Source organism: Leuciscus leuciscus, assembly GCF_965113295.1.
Source record: "Leuciscus leuciscus genome assembly, chromosome: 8".
NCBI classification, from domain to species: Eukaryota; Metazoa; Chordata; class Actinopteri; order Cypriniformes; family Leuciscidae; genus Leuciscus; species Leuciscus leuciscus.
In genome coordinates, this window is record NC_138732.1 from 18293211 (window position 1) to 18310164 (window position 16954).

Here is a 16954-nt window from a genome sequence, read left to right on the forward strand (position 1 = left end):
CGTACGCCTGGTGACCTGTAAATGTTTCTATTGCAGTTTTGCAAAATAGACTTTTTTTTTATTGCCTGAAAAACCACCTCATGCAAGCTTAAAAACTTTTTTTGCGATATATGGGAGATTTTGCGAAATTGACGTGTTTCCATTAGGCGTATTAATCAATCAGTGTAAGACTGACTGTGCATGTAAACTCATTTTCATTGAGATCACCCCTCTCAACACATTTCTCTACACTGAAGACTCATACAGTGAGTCAGTGATACACTGACAGTAGTGAATAGTATCTAGAGAAGAGTAAAGTTTGAATGGCCCCAGGGCCCTGCCGCCCCATTGTTTATCTCATTCTCTGATGTGGGATAGTCCGCTGACACACACACACACACACACACACACACACACACACACACACACACACACACACTGACAGAAGGAAACCTACTTCCTCTAGAACTCATCCTCTCAGGAAACACCAATGCTGAAGACAACCAAACACACACCAGAAGCAGTCCAAATATTTGAGTGTACAATGTATATTTGAACAGTGCTTATTTGAGTATTGTGTCATTAGCTTTATTTGTGTGGGTGAGTGACCACTAATGGGATAGATCACCCAACATTTTTAAATTAAGTCGTCATTTGTGTTGTTCCAAACAACACTGAAGCCCATTGACTTTCATTGTATGAAAAAAATAAAATCTCAAAATATCTTCTATGTTCCACAGAAAAAAATAAGTCATTCAGGTTTGTAGGCAAGAGGGTCAGTGATTCAAATCAGTCGCGTTTGACGTTTCATGATTTTTAAGATGCAGCTTTATGAGGAAGCTCCCTAAGTAGGCAGAAAAGCAGCATGTCTTTTAGTAAAGAAGGTATGGACATACTAATGATTAAAAATTATTTCACAGTATCTCCATGACATTGGATGGTGTTTAACTGCTCTTCATTGTGGCGGATATTAGAGGATTTTCCCTCAGGCAATCTAAAGGAAATTCATTTAAACATAGTCAATAGCAACAAACTAACAACCAGCTAGAGCTCCTGTAACAGCCCTAAATATTTCAGACATGAATTATTCAGAGGCCTTGACCGGATTTTTAAAGACTATAAAACAAGATAACTGCATCTTCAACAGATTTTCTTCTGTAAAATGCACAGCACAACACAACTTTACATACACAACGGCACACTAGTAGATGTGTGTGTACAGGCGTCCGTGGAGTGTGTGAGGAGTATGGGCTTCAAAGGGTTGTGAGGAGATTAGGTCACACAGCAGGAAGTGACACGTTGTGAGCTGAGATGTATTTTCATCCTCAGTCCAATATCACAGACAGGTCAGTGGGGTCAAGAGTTAAAGCCGATAACATGCTAATTAGTGTGTGTGTGTGTGTGTGTGTGTGTGTGTGTGTGTGGATGCAGCATCTTCAAGCCTTAGTAAATAAACATGGTCTAGTGTTCAATGTAGTACATTTTATTAAAGGGGGAGGGTAGCAGACTACAAGCCATTAAGGACCTGTCGGGTCCTGAGTCACACCCATAATGGTCTGACCCCATAAGAGTGTGATTTTCACCCAAGTCACAAGTGTCTATTGCTCCAACCCACCAATAATTAGTCACCTCCATAGCGCTGTGTCTCCGACTAATTAGCAAATTATGTTGAAAATAGCAGCCCCCTAATTAATGGTTATTATGGCATTTCTGAAGTTGCTGCTTTAATTAGTGAGGAACCGGAGCATGCATTTCAATGCTGGCAGAGTTACACTCGCTCTCCTCTGTGTAACTGGCTTTTTAACCATCCGTATAACACATATCGTGTAATTAAAAACACACTCCTCCCCCCAACACACACACATACACACTTCCTCTCATCAAGCTCCACATCTCCTCCTACCTGTCAGATGTCCAAAAAGCGCATTAGAACAAATGATCTATGTGAGGGCTGGATCACTGAATAACACAAACAATTGAATGTGACTCATTTGGCATTTGAGCAACAACAAAAACATTTGTTTTACTTCTCTGAAAGAGTCACAGATTGTCCCCATTATTGTGGAATCCCATTTCAGAGTATAAAAAAAGAAGTTTTTTTAATATATATATATATATATATATATACACACTAATCGTATTTGTGTATTTTGGTAAATGTGACTATATGTCTGATAATTGTGGCTTTATTTCTTGTAATTGCAACTATATATTTCACACTGTGATTTATATTTCTTATAACTGTGACTTTATTGCAACTATATATTTCACACTGTGATTTTTATTTCTTAAAACTGTGACTTTATATCTTAAAATATATAGCAAATTTACATTTAAGAAATAAAACAACTTTTTCATGATTGCAACATATCTCAGAAATGCAACTTCACATAATTGCAGTCATATCTCAATTGTGATTTTTATTTCTCATAATTGTGCCTTATATCTCAAAAATCCAACTTTTCTCATAATTGCAGCTACATATTCCAAAATTGGAACTTTATTTCTCAAAATTGTTTTTTATATCCTACAATTGCTACTTTATCATAATTATAACTTTATTTCACATAATTGCTACTTCATATATCACGATTGGGACATTATTTCTCAGAGTTGTTGTTGTGACCATGCTGTATAGTTCACATTATTTCACTCTCTTCCTGTTTGCTTGCCACCTCCATTCTCCATTAGCATCAAAGATGAGCGCAGGACATGTAAAGAAGTGACAGTAATGAGCTTGTTGAAAGCGGCAGCTCAGCTCATCTGTGTTCAGGAGCCGTGTTTCTTCTATAGAGTCATCGATGATGGCGACTCTTAACCCAGCCTTTCTCTTTCCCTGCTCAACACAAGCCTGCCTAACACAATGTCCTCATTCTCTCTTCTCTTCTCTTCTCTTTGTTAGACCTCAGTCACCTACACAGTATCCCACACAAGGCCGCTCAGAGCCAAAGCATCTCTCTGTCCCGACCACCTCATGCATTCGGTCCGATCGAGTAACTAAATATATGGATGTGTCGGCTTCTTCTCTGGTTTCACGTAGGGCTCATTGTTTTCATCATTTTCCTTTGTTTTCCTGTCCATGTGGTAAGATTTCGTGTACTGTTAAGTAAGATTTGTTAGACTGATGGAAACCTCTCTCTCAGGTTGGATGGTTGTCTTTGGTTGCAGGCTGACCCGGGCCGCCCTTGCTCTGTGTGCACTTAGCTTGGCTTTAGCCCGAGGTGAACTCTGAAACACTAGACTGGATTGACATAACTGCTCTCTCTCTATGAGTGGCACTTCAATGAGCCATCAATCCCCACTCTCGTTCCTCTCCTGGTGTAAGGTTCTGGGTTCTGGTGTATACCGGGCTTCTTCCCTCTTTGTCAGGCCAGTAAATGGGGCTATTTTAGTCTGAGAGGGTGGGGGGCCACTCATAAAGCACCCGTCGCAGGTGGCTGCAGATCCACATGTTGTTATTTTCGCTGTTTCATGCGGCAGCGATTCCGTCGAGACCTTGCGTGCTGGTTTGGAAAAATGGTTGCGGTTACGGCTGCTGCGCTGCGCTAAGCAACGCTGTGCCTCAGGAGAGCATGACTAACACAAATATACAACAACAACTTAACACAGCTCGTAAAGCACAACACTACCCGCAAACACGACTCCTGAATGCACACAGCCACATGTGCACTCGCTCAGCTCGATAGCAGTAAGATTTGGCAATAAGTTACGGCCAATCTCCCTACTATTCCTTCAGGGCCAAATCAGACCCTGGTGTCAAACTCTGGCATGACTTCCTCAAAACACACTGTGCCTGTAAGAGCACAAGCCTAATATCTCTGGTTTGGCCAGCGCACCTGGTTAAAGTTAAGAGGGTGCAGTTATAGTCAATTATGATCCAATATAACACATAGAAATACACGCCACCCGATCCAAGGGCGTAATTGGAAACAGCTCCGACATGCCTCAGGTCAAAACAAAAGACAGCAGAGCACCTCCCCGCCTGAGCCAGCATTAAGGCTTCGCTGGGAGAGTGTGCCACCCATCAAAGCTCCCCAGCAAGCAGGAGCCCTACCCCTTGACCCCGCCACCCCTGTGGGCCGCATGACATCCAACCCGCTCTGGGCCTCACCGCTTTGACCTAGACGAAAGTAATACACACTTGTACTTACTGCTAGACATACACACAACCCATCAGATTAAAGTCCTGCTGTTTGCAGCGTGGACAGAAGGGCACAGCAGGACACCTTCCTCCACCTCATCCTTCTATCTATATTCTTTTTCCTTCTTTGTCTCCATCTGTCACTCCAGCTCTGACATGTCCAAAGATCTGCCCTTCCCAACCTCACTTCAATAGGACACATCTTTACCCAGCAGTGAGGATTTTAGGGGCTGCTGATTTGCAACCACCCACCCTCTGAGAAGCCAGGCCCTCCTGTTCTCTTTTGTTAACACGTCGAATATCAAATAAAGGCTCAGTTAAATAATCTTTAATAAAGTATATATTTTCTTACAACACTGGCTTGCTTTTTTCTCAATTATCATACACAGTGTTGATTCTCAAATAATAATGTATATTGTTTTAAAGATATTAAGGTATTTAATCTTAAAAAGTAAAAATATTTATTTAAAAAATAAAAAATAATCACCAATACGTCTTTTTTGCAGTGTTGATACAATAAGCTCTTAATAAGTAAAAGCTTAGTAAGTCTTAGTAACTAAATTTCATGCATTTTTTTATTGCAATGCATGAAATCTCACATAATGCAACACAAAGACATGTAGCATTGTCTGCGTTGTTTCAGTCTTCTATCATGTGTTTTGCTTTCAGGTGTGTGTCATGATGAATCAACAGTTTGAAGAGAATCACACAGATCAAGTAAGTTAAAGTTAGTAAAACTATCTGCATATTTATAGCTAGCTATATGGCACAGATGTCTGAAGGTAACTCTTTCGCCCCTCCTTGAGTTCAGAGTATTATTACCACCATATTTACTATGGACACTTGCACTGCATTGTCCAAAAAATTTGTGTTTGTGTACTTATGTTTCTGGCCTAAATAAGAAGCCCAAAAGTGAAAGAGGAAGCTGAGAGCACATGCAAACACTGGCATAACCACAGAAAAATGTCTACATCTCAGTGTTAATTTCGTTGACGAATAATTTTCGTCATTATTTTCGTCAACGGCATTTTTTCATAGACGAAAACGAGACGATAACTAAATAAAAACTAGTTTTGAATGACAAAAACTATGACGAAAATCTATTGACATTTTCGTCAACTAATAAAAACTAGACGAAAATGTTAGATAGTGACGATTTGGGAAGCGATCCAGTCTGATGTCCTGCATTTGTGGTAGATGCGCACATTTGTACTGTGACGTGCTGATCTACCCAGCGGCACACGAGTTGGCATGCGCTGCATGTCTCATAAAACGTTAAAACATGTAAACGTCTGGGAGAATGAGTAGAGCAGACATGAAGATCTGAATAAGAGTGACGACGCAAAAAAAGAGCTATATTCGGTACGGTTTTCTGTGCGCACATACCCGACCCGAAGCGTGCAGCCATTCACATAGACAACATTATGTCTAAATGTCAGTTTTGGAGAGTATTCACGTAAATTATGTCGGTTATGTCTTAAACAGTTGTGAGTGTATCTATGTGCATCAGTACAATTGGATCCGCATGTCATTGGACATGAGCCGATGTCTTAAAGTGACAGTGGGTAATAAACCTGATGTGTCCTGTGTCCTTAATATTGATCAAGCAACAAAAGAAAAAGAGAAAAGCATTCATTGCTCATTAATAGCTTTAATAAGGATTAATTATATTTAATTCATACAAATAAATATGTCTGCTTGAAAGAATAGAGAATGATGTATGCAAGTAGTTATAAAGAATGCATATATCATTCATTGAAAAGAAGACTGTGTTCTACTTTAGGAAAAGTGGTTTTATTTAATTTTAAGATATTTTTTTAAGTTACAGTAGTTAAATCTGTATCTGTATTGCACGTTCAAACTTTAAAATCATTCATATTAGCAGGTTAATATATGTTTTCTCCGGGAGTATATGGGTTTGGAAATTTTAGAGAAATTCTAAATTAATGCATTTCAATTTAAACCCATTATATTTTAAATCTGCTGTAGATTTAGTCGACTAAAATCTTATTGTATTTCGTCGACTAAAACTAGACTAAAACTAAAACAAATCAGATGACTAAAATATGACTAAAACTAAATGGCATTTTAGTCAAAAGACTATGACTAAAACTAAATCAAAATTTGCTGTCAAAATTAACACTGCTACATCTACACAGAAAGGCTACAAGCATTACGATACACACACATGTGTAAAGAATAGTAGTGCAGAACAGGTGTTTAAATGTCACATTAGTAAAGCCATCCTATCTTAGAGAGTATGAGAGATGAAAGTGAACCACCTGTGCTCTATTTCCCCTCCACAAAACTGATGCTTCAGCTCCTCTGGCCCAGCCTCAGGCTGCAAATGGGGTAAGATATGGTGCTGAGGGGGGTGTTAGAGGTGAAAGGTGGCCTCTTTGTCTGTCTCTCAGACAGGCCATGCACAGCAGCACAGGAACCAGAGCTGCATTGGGACTAACTTGATTGACAACTGACATTACCCCCCCTCCCTTCATGGCTGGAAGGACAGTGGGTGCGATGGTTATCCAAGCAGAGAAATGTCAGAGTACAGACGCTGTCAGAGTCCGTCCTTCCACCCACCCTTTTCTCTCTCTTCTCTGGTGTCGCTTTTTTTTCCGTATCCAATCTTTAAAGCAGTTTTTTGCTTTCTAAGAGTTACTGCATGGTTCGGGTTGGAGGAAGCATCACAGAGGCACAAGTGCAGCAACAGTGCTGATTTAATGAGGTTACAGTCTTCTATTCGAGAAAGTTACATATATCTCTCATAAAACACACTCACAGCTGAAATACACCACACAGAGATATCAAGCCTGGTGACACACACGCACACACACAAAGGTTTGGCACACAAAGGAGTCTGGACTCTTTGTATATGTTGACGGCAACAGTAGACAGAGATTAAGCGATTAGGGTTACAGTGATAGAGGAGTAGTGAATGGCAGCACAAAGCCTGGATCAGCTGACCCCACCAAACTGAGTCCCAACCACAGGGTTGCCATTTACTGCAGCCGCAAGTGTCTATGATCATTCATTCATGGCATGCTGTACTTAGACAGGACACTCTTACTCACTCTTACTAGAGCCACAACACACCTTTACTGTGTGCACTAGTCTATGCAATCAATCCATTTCATTTGGTTGTTATGGAAAGGTTTATTTTATGCAAGGTAAGACTAGGTTTGATACAGATTATACGATTCGTTTACAATTCACAAACTGATGAGCTTGATTCAATTAGATTAAATACAGATTCATTTTGAGAATTTTCAGTTATAAAATTGTCCAAATGTCCATTTTTATTACATCTAAATAATATAGGGCACTGCTTTATATTGATTTAAACCAGTAACTTGTGCTTTTTACCCATTTATTAAAAGGACAGGCTCATAAGACTTAAGATTTCAGGAATAGGGTTGCAATGAATGTTTCTGATTCACTAAAATTAAACAGTTCACAATAATTCTTTGTTTGTGAATCAGATTATTTTAGTTATCCACTAAAAAGATATGATCATAAGAGTCATCTGTTTGTGAATCGGGTTACACTGGTTGTGCTCTAAGCTTTTGATTCACTAAGGAGAACAATATATAAGACTATGATAAGAATAAGACTCAGTTGCTCGTAGATATGTTTAGTACATCTTTACTATTATTAACCTCAGCATTTTGTTATACATGCAGCATTTAGGATGCAATTATACAGCTAATGAATTATTGATTTATATGCAGTATTCAGATGTCATGACTTTTCAGTGCTAAAATAATATGAAACCATTTACAATTATAATTTAGAAAATCTTAGTATCACAGATACAGAGAAAGGTACAGCATACAAAGCATGACACCATGAGTCAAAATAGACATCATTAGCTCACCAAAATCCCTGAACCAACTCAGCAGTGGTTTAATTTAATGTGTGTATGTGTGTTTAATATTGCTGGAGGCTAGAGTGTATTTGCAGTAGCGGTGCTGGGTGGACGGTGTGCGGTTTATGCATTCAGCAGCGGTAATGGAGCTCTTTATGCTGCTAAAATGGGCTCATTTCCACTGTGCTGCTGATTCCTTCAGCCTCCGCTTACTTACGTTTTCATTTGAAAGTGCAGGTCTGCCCTTCCATAAACCAGTAACAAGCTTCACATCAGAATGTATGGAATCAAAGTCCTGCTACTGGTACAGAGTCTATTTATATTCCTCTGTTTGGCTAACACCTCACCTGTGTCTCATTTGAAAATAAATAAAAAGCAAACATACAGCCTTGTTTTCCCTTTCTAAGTATAGCGTATTACTCCATTTCACACCATGCAAGGCTAGTAATCAAAAAACATTGTTCCATGTGAAGCTGGATGGCGTTTCAGTTGAATTTGCCATATGAGTTGCCATATAACAGAGTGTAGTGTCAGCATCAAATCACCGAGTAACTTTGCTCCCAGAACACTCAATGATTGTAGATAAGTATCTAGGTAGAGCTACACATGCTCCTCATGCTCGATTGACTGACTAAATGACCAGCCATTTGCCATCATTACTGCAGTTTGGACCACCAGTTGCCCTCTCAATCCAGATCTCAATATCTGCTTGCTTCATTAGCATTAAGCTAATTGCTTCTCTTGGATGCAAGGGTTACTTCATCAATGACCTTGTTTAATAGTAACATTAAAGTTCTCATGAGCTCTAAGCCACACATTGTAGAGAGATACGGGATGGGGGAGGGCATTTGTGCAGTACCACAAAACTTATCTTCCTCTCTGGGCATAGAGATGCTGGCGACAGGCAGCGAGTTAGCACAGGGCGCGGCAGTCTAGGCAAGATTAGCATCATGGAGAAGCAGAGAAGGTTGTTCACTTCCTCAGATCAGCAGTTCTCTCCATACTTCAACTTCAAAAGGCCACTCAACATCAATTAAACATAACCAACAGACGCCCACCACTAAAGACCTGGAGCTGATTATATAACTGCTTTCTTGTTTGCATGCAGCAGAAATTAGTCCATATTTTTATTTCCAAGAGGAGAGGAGCTTTACAAGGCTGCCATAAGGCTCATGTATCCGTTTGTCAAGAGTGTTTTTTCACTTCAAAGGACAGCATGCTTTTGTTTTGTTGGAAATATAGTAAGATCTCTTTGGTTGTAGCATTAAATGTGTCCTATTTTATACAAATCAAAGATTCAGTGTAACAGTAAAACCCACCATACGGGCACTCATACATTCACTGATGGTGAAATCCTTCCTGCCAGTATTCAATTACTAAAATAGTGGATGTATCTTTAGTACCAAAGAAAAGAGGCAAAATTTAAAAGGTAATGCATTGTCCAATGTAGGGGTTTTCAAATTGGTGTCTGAGGACCACAAAAGTGGGTAGGGAACAATAGGGGGTCTGCAAAAAAATGTAAGATATTTAAAATATAAGAAGAGATTTAAGGTATTATTGAAATAAGTTTAACCAAAATTCTTTATACATGTAAAACATATAGCTTTTTCATGTAGGTGGTCCCTCAAAAGGTTTCATCATACTTTGGGGGGTTCTTGACATCAACAAGTTTGAAAACCCCTGGTCTGGTGTATGTTGTGCTCTCATATTGTATATTCATACAACTAAATGATTTAGCTGAGATAGTAAAAGAGGTGCAGTACATCCTAATTTAACGCTTAATGAAGCATAATGGTTTAATGCTTCAAAGCATAAGGTGGAAGGTTAGAATTGTCATTTAGATCCACATCCCATGATTCCAAAGAACATTTTTGTCAAGACAAAGAGTACATTGATACCCAACAATGTGACAATTACTCAAGCTAAAATTTCATTCTCATCTGATATTTGTATCTTAGGGCACTTTGAAGGAGCCTTTAAGCCTCTGAGAACAAATGAGTTGTTTTTCACACTTTTTTCATGATAATTAGTGTTTATCTGGTTGTTTTTGTTTTGGAGGAAGCCTGCATCATTATGAATTAACAGGTCCTATTGTTCTCACATCTGCTATTGTTATGGCCATAGCCTGAGCAGTGTGCATAGTATAAGCAGTGTGAATACCTTGAGGCAGGTGTTTTGGCAGACATGCGTGCCTGAGGTGTGGGGTGTGGGGGGTGGGGGGTGGGAGCACAGGGACACACACTGCTGCCTACAGCGCTATTTCACCCACAACAACTCGCCCAGGTCAATTGCTGTTATATACAGGTAAAAATTAATTACATTGTATGTGCATTTTTATACATTGTTTTGCATTAAGATACAGTAAACAATCCTAAGAGGCTTGTCTTTTGCTATGATATGACTGTCCTCCTTAAGTGTCCTCAAAGATGCAAAAGGGAGAGATGTTTGCTTCAGGTTGGTTGCATCACTACACCTTTTTCTGAAATACATCATACTGATCAGAAACAGCACTCTGCTGCTGATTTTCTTTTCTTAGAAATGCATCTCATGATTTCACATTGTTTATTTACTAATTTATACATTTTGTTTTTAGCAGTGAGCCATTACTGAAGTGCTTTACGGTGAGGCCTGCGAAACAGGAAGGTGAAAGAGTGTCAATACGTTCCAATAAAAACATTTGGAGATGAAGGGAAAAGCGAGAGATAATCTTTCATCCCGCTGTCTTCCTGAAAAGCCGCCTTGCCAAAATAGAGTAGCTCTAAAGACTTTATGAAGTTGTGCTGATCAAAGATGCAGCACTTCAGTATAGATTACAGCTCAAGGGAGATATCCAGACGCCACGCTGTTTCCCTCACAGTCAATGCGTTTACATTAAACTCTGTCCAAATCATTAGAGTGATCCAAACAGTGTCCAAAGGGTAAGGGGCAACCTGGGTGAGTGTATGTTTTTAGCTATTCTGGATTATAAATGTACGTATAGCATCATCATATATGTCACCTTCTAACAAATGCACATTAGGAGCAAAGTGCAGTACTCGTTGCTAATGAACAATGTAAACATGACAACCAACCGTCTGTCCAAAAAATCAATTCTCACACATCCACCTCATTGTTCTCTAAATAAACACACCATTCTATAAAGCTGGAGTATCTGTGGCGTGTTTAAAACTGGTAGAAGTTTGTATACAATAGGAAATGAGAGGTGGACACAGGATGTTGGAAATTTTGTTATTCAGCTTTGGCCAGTGTCATTCTAACTGTACACCATTTGCTCCAGGATATATAAGAACATGGGAAGGAAGAGTAGACAACGACTGGATATGTTTCCATTTCACCGTCTGGTTCCTGTCGCTCAGATCTACTGTGCACCAGAGGGAATTGACATCACGGTTTTATAATGGCACATACTGGACTGCCCGATCCCTTCCACCCTCTAAGAATGTGACAAGAGCTAGAAAGAAACAATGTGAGTTAACTGTATATGTTTTCCATATCATTTTATCCAGGTTTGTTGCAGTAGTAGTATGCAGCTCTGTCACAGTGTTTTTGTGTGAGTGAATGTACAGGTGGGACAGACAGACAGACAGACAAGTTAGTCAGACAGACAGATAGAAAGTGAGATAGGTAGATAGATAGACAGATAGAGCGATAGATGGGTAGAGAGATAGATGGTAGTGTATATATAAAGATAGATAGATAAAAAGTTGGCTTGCTGTGATAGTCGGTGTTACACGGTGTTCAGCTGCAACACCGGTTACATCACCACCCCAACCGTCGTTTAGATTTTTTATAGTAATAAAAATCATTTAGTTCGGTAAGAGAACAGACACTACAGTTAAAAAATGAGCGTGTCTGCTCAATTCAGCGAGATCCAAACGAGAGTCGCAGCACAGATCCCCAGCAGGAGTCAGATATCATTTATCAGTATGGTGTATGCCGTGCTTATTTGTTTTGTTAATAAAAGTTCTATGTTTAATATAAGTGAGTTTGTCATTGTACTGTTTTGTTGTTGTGTTTGTCATTAAGATTAATAATTATCCCACCATTAAAGCAAATGCCGCTGGATTGCCGCTAATTCGAAAGCGATAATAAAATGCGCCGTCCTTACTGACTTACCAGCAGTCCAACTTACTTACTGCTCTGTTAAGAGCAGAAACAACGCACACTGGAGGACCATGCAATAGACTTTTTACATCTGCTGTGCATCACTAACTTCCCTGATCGCTTGTTTTGCGTCTTCTTTTACACCACCTTTAGTGAGCAAGCACACCTGCCTGGAACTAATGCCAGACCCCACAGCAGACGTGGAGCCGGACCATGCTGTGATGAACGAGCCAGTAAAGAGGACTGAGAGGTGTGTTAGCCAGCAACATTGTGCGTTCCAGTGGGTGAGCACACTTCCGCCGCTGAAGGTGAGCTGCAGCTGGCCTTTGCAGTGTATTATGAGAAAATTTAAGAGGATATTTCCCTGTGCCTCCCGTCCCCCCTGGTCCCACCCAGCTCCAAGTCTCCTGCGTCTCCACTGGTCCCAACCAGCTCCAAGTCTCCTGCACCTCCACTGGTCCCAACCAGCTCCAAGTCTCCTGCGTCTCCACTGGTCCCAACCAGCTCCTGCGTCTCCACTGGTCCCAACCAGCTCCAAGTCTCCTGCACCTGCAGTGTTAGCACCCAGCCTCCACCTCCCACCTCCTCTACCAAAGACAGACAGTCTTTCAGCCCCATCTCTGCAGGCTCCCTTCAGTTCCTCGGCTAACCCTCTATTTGGATCTGCCTCGGGATTTCCAATCTCCAGCTCTGCCTTGGCAAGGGGATTCCCTACCTCAGCCACCAGCTGCCAAGCCCGTCACTCCACCTCGGCTAGTCGACCAGTCGGCTCCACCATGGCTCCTTCCTTCCTCGGCGCCACCTGGGTCCATCGTCCTTACGACTCCATTGGGCTCCCTTGTCTCTCTGGCTCCGCCTTGGTCAGTCGTCGCTCCGTCTGTGCCACAGACTTCCCGGCCTTCAGCTGCGCTTCGTCCCTCCACCCTTTTAGCTCCATCGGGCTCCACCTTCCATCCGGTTCTGCCTTGGTCCTCAGTCCCACCAGCTTCGCCTCAGTTCTTTCCACCTCGGTCGCTTGTCGCTTTCCACCTCGGTCGCTGCAGCTCTGCCTCCGTCTCCTGATCCATCGATGTTGCCTGATCTCATTGGCTCCACCTGGGTCTTCACCTCCATCGGCTCCTTCTCCGTCTGTCGTCCCTCTAGTTAAACCTGCCAAATCTCCACCATGGCTCCTCCCTCCAACTCCTTCTGCCTGGCTGTAGTCTTGGTCCCTCTCTGGCTCCTCCTGCTCTTGGCTCCTCCCACCATCATTGCCTCTCTGGTTTCTCCTGCCGGTATTTTCTGTTCTGTATAGTTCTGTTTTACTGTCATTGTGTTCTGTTTTCCCTGTTCTGGATTGCCTGTGTTCCCTGTGCTTATTAGTTTCCATAGCTCCTAATTAATTACGCACCTGTTTCAGTTTGGTTCATTAGCTCAGCTTCCTTTGTTCAGTGTTCCGTTTCATATTTGCTTTACATGGTTGTAGATTATTCTAGCTCCTGAGTTTTTCTACGCATTCCTGTAGGATTTATTAAAAAGACTGTTTACTGTTCTGAATCTCCTGTGTCATGCGCTTACTTTAGCCACACACTTTACAATAGATAGATAGGTAGATAGATAGATAGGCAGACAGACAGATGTATGCATGAAGCAGATGTGCTGGACACAAAAAGAATGATATCTTGTTTGGCACTTTGCATGTTCACGGGTGCCTTGGTCAGACAGAGGCACTGTGTACAGTATGTGTGGAATTAGCTATATGTTATTGATAGAGACAGCATCTCGCTCAGGTTTGTCCCGCTTCCATTAATGAGGCTGACTTTCTCCTTGCGTCCTCTCACAGGGGACCTTACCATGCATATTAAAATTCTTCCCAACTTTCAGAAGTAATAAAGTAAAGGCGTGTAAATGTGTATGTTTTTTTTTTTCTCCCTATGCTTTTCCCTTGTGTGTGCTGCAGAGACTGACTAGTTTCATGGGAACTAATTAACCTCACCTGTGTTAATTACTGCCGCAAACCAATCAACTGTTCCGACGCTAATTACCCCATTTTTTGTCTGGCTGCAAGTCGCCATGACAACACGTATAACCTCAGGGGCCGATAGTCACACCGAAGAGCAAGTTTGCATGTGTTTCATATAAAACCACACTGTAAACATAAAAAAATTAACATAGGAAACAGAAGTTTTGTGCCCAGCTCAGTATGTACTTGAATTCAACTTTAGTACATAAAATCTTCTAATAAGCTTTTGCTTGATCCCGCTCCTTTTCGAACATTGTAATTATTGTTATAATACTGATATTGTTTTTTTGTTTTGTTTTTCGGTATGTTGTAACATACTGGTTGTATTTTTATAGGGTTTTTTTTTCATCTTTTTTGTTGTTCGAAATAAAAAGAAAGAAAGAAAGAAAACCATGGTGTTTATATATTGAAAAGACTTAATCAAAGAGAACAAGAAAAGACAGAAAAACTCAGGTTTCATTCATACAGCATTTAAAAACACACACTCATTTCATAAAGTGAGTCATAGAGCTTTTAAAAAGGAAAGCATGCGATAAGGTGAAGAGTGTAGACTTAATATAGAGGAGCCCAGTAATAACATCTTATAAAGATTTTGTGTGCGTGTGTGTGTGTGTGGGTGCGTGTGTGTGTGGATAAAACAGAGGTGAGGAACACAAGGAAGAGAGGAGAAGGGGAGGGGAATATGTGTCTGTGGTATGATGGGATTGATTTTCTTTCAGTGGGGTGTAGCGGTTTGGCCAGAGCAGACAGAGGGGTCTTGTGGTGCCCTGCCTGACCTCTCCATATGCCTGCTGTTCACCCAGTCAGCATAGTACTGACAGCCACTGCCTCCTCCCTCATCAATACTACACCGAGAGAAGAGAAAGACAGTATGAAAGAGACAGAGAAAAGGTCTTTGTTGTGTGCCAAGGGAGTAATCTATGATTGTTAATAAAGCAGAGAGATGACAGCATTTTCTCATAAACCCAATATACAAACTCATCCTGTCAAAAAATATGACAGCAATAGAACACAATTTTTTCCTTTTTAATGAAAAAATGAAATATTTTCTAAATGAAATGCTTTGTTTCTTCTTTAATTTACTTTTTTAATGAATTTGCATTTGATAGTAAGATGAGATGTGTAGCTGAACTTTATACTAAACTTTTAATAAAGGTCTCATGAAGCAGCATAAAGACTGCAAAGCCTTGCTAATACCCATTAGAGGCAAACAACACAAAATATAGTGGATATGGCAATGTAACTGTATATGGTATTGGCGAAATAGATCTGCTATGCTGCTACAGAGCAAGTACAGAGACTTGCTGCTGCCAATACATTCACAGACATTGCTGTGAGCATGTAGGACATGCTGCTGCTGCACATGTAAATAACCCCCTGTAGCAGATCTATACAGGTGGAGATGGGGAAGATGGAGGATAGGGATGTCATAATACCAAAAATCTAGTAGTCGGTACCGATACCACCAAAAGGACACGATACTCAATACTCAAGTCGATACCACGGTAAAAAAATGTTTGCTCACTCAATGTATTTGTGTTTTTATGAGGTAATTTGTTTGCGATATTCAGTAATAAAACAAGAATGAATAAACACATTAGAAGCAGTAGCATAAATAGATACAAATCAGGAAAAACAAGTCAGGAATTCAAAATGTTGATACCAACTTGGTACCGAAGTATCGGTTCTTATGGCATCCCTAATGGAGGGTTTCTGTGTGCCTGGGCTTCCTTGCCGAATGGCTTAACTCTAGTGGCCTATAGCCCTATTCGGACGGACAGTTAATTAATACATCGTTTGACCAGACATAATAGGTTATGTTTCCGCACGTGATATCAGGAAGCAACGTAATACGCACATAACGAAAGGAGGGTGACGGCGATGCGCAAATCGAGTTACCCCTCCCACTTCTGCTAGTTTTACTGAGATCTCTTATCCCGTGCGAATTGGTCATTAATATTACAGACGTCCTGTGGTAAAATTACATTACTCCATCTACCCTTGTAAAGTTAATCCCGTCCGAATAGGGCTTATAACTATGTGTACCTGGGCTACCTTGCCGAATGGCTTAACGATAATGGCCTATGTGGAGCTGAAATCAACCGCACACATGCATACCAAATAAAACATCACCCTTGGAAATAAATTAACGCTTTATTAGAGTAAGCAGCTAAACATAGTGTTTATTTCACATTAACCTTTTCTCATATCCGTAGCTTAGACAGCATATCCTCACAGCAATTACATAGAATAGACCGCTTGCTGCGGCATGAACACAATTGCTTAAACGCTGCAGCTTATAGCGCCTATGCTTGGTAAATCACTCTAAAAGACTGTTAACATTATGCTTCAATTTAACTGTTATGATTGCTCATTTAGGAATTAATAAACCAAACAAACCACACAGTATGTAGTAAAAGAGTGTGCACTTATCTTCGATGTTAGATTTCAGATGTTTTCTGAAAGCGCGCTGCAGACTGCTAACAGTAACACTACCGGTTTTTGTTTGAATGTTGAGCCGCTGTCATTGGCCGCTAATGCAACAGCAACCAATCAGCTGCGCAATGTAGACAACAATGCGATCGCTATCAAATGAGTTAGGGACCTATCAGACAGCGCCATCTAGAGTTTCATGCCAGAACTTGGTATTTCTTTTTAATACACAAAGCAAAATTGCAATGGATCTTTATACATTTTTATTGTTTTTAAAAGAGCAGCTTTGGCATTTCACTTTTGTGTTTCAAAGGAAAAAAAGTCACACGAGTTTGGAGCAACATGAGGGTGAGATTATTTTATTCATTTTAAAGCAAATGATCTATGAAAGGTGTGATTTTATTGGACAGACCAAATTTAGACATAA

The 16954-nt window shown here is 40.5% G+C and overlaps 1 protein-coding gene across 3 annotated transcripts in view; it reads right to left on the reverse strand.

The window, feature by feature from the left end:
- ebf1a (EBF transcription factor 1a) overlaps window positions 1-16954 on the reverse strand; it is a 132033-nt gene that overhangs the window by 68016 nt on the left and 47063 nt on the right. The gene's annotated exons all lie outside the window — the stretch shown is intronic.